Raw genomic sequence first — 6,136 nt, 5'->3', positions numbered from 1 at the left:
GAGATGGGAGGATTGAAAGTTAGGGCCTAGTCCCCTCACTAGGAGAGAGAAATGATATGAGAACGTCATGAAAGATTTTGAGGTATTGAGATCTTCACAGGTGGGAAATAAATTGCAATCACAAGAGGTGTAGCAGAGATGAGTGATGGCTTGTAATAGGTAGTGTTCTTTTATATATATATATATATTCTATAATTAATTGTTAAGTTGGAAGAATCTGGTATATAGTATGAGCTATGGCATGAAGAAAACCTTAATTCCAAACATCCAATCAAAGGACACAATTACCTGGTATTTATCCCCTTACAGTTTCCAGCAGAAAATCAGCCTTCAGAAAATGTGCCATGTCTTATAAAAGAAAAGTAAACCTAGTAGCAGCACTCCGTTACTTTGGAGTAGAGAAAAAAGAAAGAATCACCAGATTCAGACAACTCTGATTACTGCTACAGGCAAGGGAGCAACCTGAGGACTGTGGAGAGGGGGGCAAGGCAAGGCTCAGGTCCTATGTGTTGACCATATCCACCATATCATGATCCACCACAGACTCTGGAACTACTTCAGGGCATTGGGGGCTGGTGGGGCTTGCAGGAAAGTGGGACTCATGAGGACCATTGCAGTTGATACATCTAGGAGTAGGGTGGGTACAGGGAAGATCGTAGAAGTGGCTTGTAGCAGTAGGGCAGGCATGGCCCCCTGTGGTGTGAGGATGTGTATACCACCTGTAAGCAGGTTGTAAGGTGCACTGGTTATTGTGGTGTTCAGTGCCTTGGCAATTAAAATGATGGGTGTGGGAGTTGAACCATAGCTGGCATTTGGTTGGGAAGGTGGAGCAGAAAGCAGCCAGTCTCTTGTCAACAAAGAGAGGTGCTTAGGGACTGGTGATGGAGATGACAAGAGAGGAGGCAAGATGGTTGCACCTGGTATCGCCAGATAGGTATCATGTGGGTTGTTGAGGAAGAGCTTGCCAAGATTTGAATGTTATAAGTAGCTTTACAATCGTTATAAGTAATCCAGAGGTTGATAGGCGATGCACAACTATTTGCATGACAGGTGAGTTCTAGAGAGCACAGTCCAGTTCAGGGCTTTAACTCTCTTCCAAATGGTGTAGGAGATGGAGTGGTGGCCAGGTGTAGATGTTTGTGTAGATTCGACAAGGCCCTTGTTTTCACCTGAGAAATCGAGCGGGCCACAGGATGCATGTAGAGGAAGGTCACTGAGAAAACTGGGAGGTTAGGAGGAGTGATATGGTCTATCAGTATGGAGTTCAGTTGAGTAGGGATTGAGGCTGTAAGTAGGTCTAGAAACCTTTCTGGTTCCACACTATAGGCAGCTTTCTTTGGCCTCCACACAAATTAACAGGTAACTAGGGCCTGTAAATCCTTCTGGAATTTCCTTTTAGCCAACTTGATGGCCTTAAAGACTCTGTTATTATAAATCTGAGCTCGGACTGAGAGGTAGGTGTGAGATCATGGTGGTAGGCCCTGGAGAAGCTGTGAAATACACTGTGCAGATCACACAGTGTGGCTGGTCACCAGGACCTAGAGTGGGATAAGGTCCTCTTAGTACATGTGTGGAGGCTCAGCAGATAGGTCAGGGATTGCAGATGTAATTCAAGACAATTGCCTAGCTCCTCATCAGTCCAGTGGGGGCATAGAAAGGTGAAAGAGGATTATGTCAGCAGGGCAAGAAGGGCTTTCCAGTTTGTCTTTTGTGACTGGGGAGGGGTCCACCTATGTGTGCAGTTCGGTAGAGAAGCTAATTGAAATAGGGAGGTGATCAGAACCGGAGGTGGGAATGTCAGCTAACCAGCTAATGGCAAAGGTTGACAGAAAAGAATTCGTGAAGGCCAAATCTATAACGCCACATCTGGAGCTAGAGTCAAAAGAATATTGTATATGAATGTGGGAGATGTTAAGAAGATGGCAGCTGCGATTATTTCATGTATAGAAATAGGATGCCAATATGGAGTACTCAGGTGAGGTGATAAAGTGGAGGGGATCAGAGTGGTTGTGGTGGACATTGAGGTCCCCTACCACCAGGAAGAAATAGTCATGTTCTAGAAGGAGGGAACGAGGAGACAGTGTCTGGCTACCAGACCAGGTATCTTAGGTCAAGTAGGAATTAGAGACCATGAACCTAGTAAATGGAGAGTCAAACATAACAAGCAGGGAAAAAACATCAACTGCTATCAAATGAGGTCTACAGAAAAAACAAGGAAGTAGGGAAAAGACATCTAAAAAATGCCAAAGAGCATAAAAAGCAAATCTAGGTGGAGTGCCAGACATAAAAGTAGCACATGCCTTGAAACCCTGAAAAATGTCCAGGCAATTGTTATAAATAGCAGGATCTTGAATCAAAACTAATATTGGAAAATTCTTCAAAATTGAAACCAGCAAATAAGCAAACAAAAACATCCCAGATACCGTGACAGCTATGTTGAATAACAAAGAGTTTTCTAAGAAAGTATGGGGAGGAGCTACGAAAGAGTAATGAGGGTGCTAGGATGCCCTCACTCAGTAATTTCGTTGAGATGGTAAAGAAGACAGGACGTCATCCTCTGCACACAGGAGTGGAGCAATCAAACTTCGGGAACAAGGGGCCAAAATCTCAGTTATGTGTTCACCACAAGGGGTCTCAACCTCAGAGGTATTCTCCTGATGCTGTCTCAGCATGGTGGGAGCAGACGTAGTGTCCTAATTAGTGTCCATGCTGTTAGCCTCCTTGTGGCTAGCATGAAGGCTTTTGTGGGAGGGTGGTAGTAATCAATTATGATACTTGGACTCAGTCGATGTGTATGGGCCCACAAAGTTGGGGCACTTCAGTGGAGAGGCAGAGCAGTAGGTGGGTGTAGCATTAAAGTTACCACCCCTGGAACAAGTACGATTGAGGTGTCAATCCGCCAACTTTGAGTGGAAGCCACAGCAAAGAGGGTAGATGGGGAGGTCCTGCTTGCACATGGGCAAGGAATGACTGAATTGGCATCACTAGTGGCACCTGGTGGAGCTGTAGCAAGAATGGGCCAAGGAGACCTCACATTACTGGGAGTACAGGTAGATATGGTTGCTCATCTTAATAACGCCAGGAGTAGTAACTATGACCAAGCCCTTGGAGCTGGACTTAGTTCCACATATTTCAGCGTTGGGTTGCAAGAAACGAATAGAAGAGATAGTTACATCTAGGGTATTCTTTATGCTGCAAGAATGTTCAGACATCATATCTAGGTGTTGCTTATGTTGGAAGGTTCGAGGCAAGTTGTGGATAGCTAGTTTGACCTTGCTGGGGGTAGGGGAGAAGAGAAGAGAAGATTTGTTTGCTATGGCAAACATCTGGTTAATCTGGCCCATTAAAGCTGTATATGCATGAAAGTGGTAGCAGCACATGTTTGCAGGTCATATGCAGTAACTGTGTGAGCACCACATGTATGAACGGTCACAGTAAGAGCTAGTGAGTCCTAGGAGTTAGCCTTTTGTAAAATCAAGGCAGTCACATGGGTGGCCATGGCAGCAATGGGGGTGGCATCCAGATGCATGAGTGGTTCATAGCATAGAGCGAAAAAATGTCAGTGTGTAAGCAGTAAGGGGCCAGGTGTCTTGTATAGCACTCCCTTCGGCAACACGGTTACATGTACCAGTGAAGAAGCATTATTGCCCTTCTTCATGAACTGGGGAACATGGAAGAATGTACTCTTACTATGGGCATAAGTGTGTATTGAAAAAGAGGCCTGCTGGCTCATAGGGTTGTCAGTGGTTGGGACAAACAAGTAGGTATTCTATGCCCTATCTATCAAGGATATATCTTCAAACGAGTAGTGAAAGTGGACTCCGTCAGGGGTAGGATTGCTGTCTCAAGCATTGCAGGCATTACAGAGGTCCAGCCACTTGGCCTCAGCGTCATCAGCAAGTTAGGGGGCAGGAAATGCGACCTGTCAATGAGGTGCAGAGGCTGGCTTTCGGGTGTGAGGAGGGTTGATGTGAGCGAAAATGGTGGTCAATACTGAGTGGGAAGAGGAGTGAGCTGGCACTATACCTACAACGTCTTTCAACTGCAACTCAACACCACCAACTTACTACGAGGAAATAGAGTGATCAGTTACTTCTAACTTACTAAGTGTCTGGTTAACTCGTGGCAGGCTCTGAACTGCGGTACTGACAAGAGAGATCAAAATGTGCTGTAAAGAGCAGTGGGTTGTGAGGTCAGAGTCAACCAGAAGCGGATGGATAGTAAGGTCTAGTTCTGAGAACCTTCTACTGATCTCGGAGCACAGGCTGGTAGTGTCAATGCTGGGATCATCCAGAGCTATAGAGAGGGGGTGTGAGGATATGTGGAATGGTTTCTCCATACAGGAAGCAGGCTGTACAAGATGTGAGGTCGTGCAAGAGCCTGAGGCATATGGCTGGCTACATAAGGAAGCGCACTTTGTACTAGCCAGTAAGCCATTACCTGGGGTCTGACCTCTAGCTGGGGGGCTGTGTATCTGGATTGGAAAGAGTTCACCTGTAGATGAAGCATATGCAAAGGGCAAAAAACTGGCTTATTGCAATGGTTGCAGCCAGAAACGTCCCAGTTTTGGTGTGGCAAAAAGCAGTAATCTTTCAAAAACAAGATGAACCAAGTGTGCAGAGCATAGCTAGAAAGATATAATTTTATTTTGTATATCATATAATTGATTGTTAAGGTACAAGAATCATGTATGGAGTATGAACTATAGTATAAAGAAAACCATGATTCCAAACAAACAAGCAAAAGAAATGGTGAGTACGATATTCTCCTCTTCTAGCATCTTGGGAGTAAATTACCCATGAGAAACTATGCTGTAACTCACAAATAAAAGCATGCCTTGTAACAGCATTACATTACTTAGGAGCCGACAGGAAAAGAACAATCACAAGTGTTAGACATTTCTAAATACTCTGGAGGGGGGAGAGGGAAACATGTGGGTTGTCTAAGAAGGAAAGTATTAGGACACAAGTCATAGGTATTGACCATATCCACTACATCATCATGCCCAAGGAAGTCTGGAACTACTTCAATGCATTGGGAGTGGGTGGGGCAGGTGGAAAAGTTGACATATGAGCTCCATCACAGGGGATTCATCTCAGGATACAGTGGGTACATGGGCTATCCCCGAGGAGGCAGGTAGCAGTTAGTGCAGGCATTTTCCCCCTTGTGGCAAGAGGAGGTGTACACCACCTGCAAGCAGGTGGTGAGGGGCACTTGTTGTTGTAGTGTCTAAAGCTCTGGCACTCAGAACATTAGATGTAGGAGGTGAAGCAAAGTCGGCATTGAGTTCTGAAGGTAGAAGAGAATGGCACCAGTCACTTGTAAACCAAGTGAAGTGCCAAGGGACCAGTGATGGTGATGGCAACAGAGTAGACAGGTTTGTCACACCCAGCATCATTAGAGAAAAGCCACCACAGTTGTTGAGGGGGAATACTTCTAGAGGGGAAAGTCAATAGCTCCATTGGAACTTTTACAAGTCACCGTGAGGTCGCTAGGCTGTACAGAACTAGTTGAGTAATAGATGTATCTAAATAGACAGGGGTGCTACCTGGGATGAGGTGGATGAAGGCAGAGACCTTGCTATTCAGCTTCATAGCCTTCACATTTTCAATGCTGGTATTGTGGAGATTGTTGCTTATAAGGCAGACTGCTTGATTCAGGGTGGCTGAGAGAGCTTTATAGATACTATGCCCCAGTTCTATTGTAGTGGCAGGAAGAGGAGTACCATCTGATGGATGATATGTTCCCTTTCCCTAATGGTGATAACCTTCTTGGGTAGCAGGACTGTGGCAGGAGGTGATGGTTTGGCTACCATGTTGGGCTTAGATTTAGGAGCCGTCGGCATCTCCTTTCTGACCACAGTGGTGCAAATAAGGGCACCAACCAGGACAGGTGGAGGGGCAAAGGAGGGAGCTGGTTGGGGTGGGGAGGCAGAGGTAGACTCTGGCCTAGCTGGTAGGGGGGCTGTCAGAGCAGGTTTGGTTGTGAGGGCTGTAACAGATGCTTTTGTTGAAAGGGAGATGTCCTTATAGACTTGCATTCTATCAGTGAAGCTCTTGACTTGCGCTTGGAGCCTGGCAACTGCTTTGCTGTAGTTGTTGTGCCCATATTGCAATCTCATATACAAGATGATGAT

The sequence above is a fragment of the Tuber melanosporum genome (assembly GCF_000151645.1).
Source record: "Tuber melanosporum whole genome shotgun sequence assembly, scaffold_248, strain Mel28".
Lineage (NCBI taxonomy): Eukaryota > Fungi > Ascomycota > Pezizomycetes > Pezizales > Tuberaceae > Tuber > Tuber melanosporum.
This window is presented reverse-complemented; position numbering follows the sequence as displayed.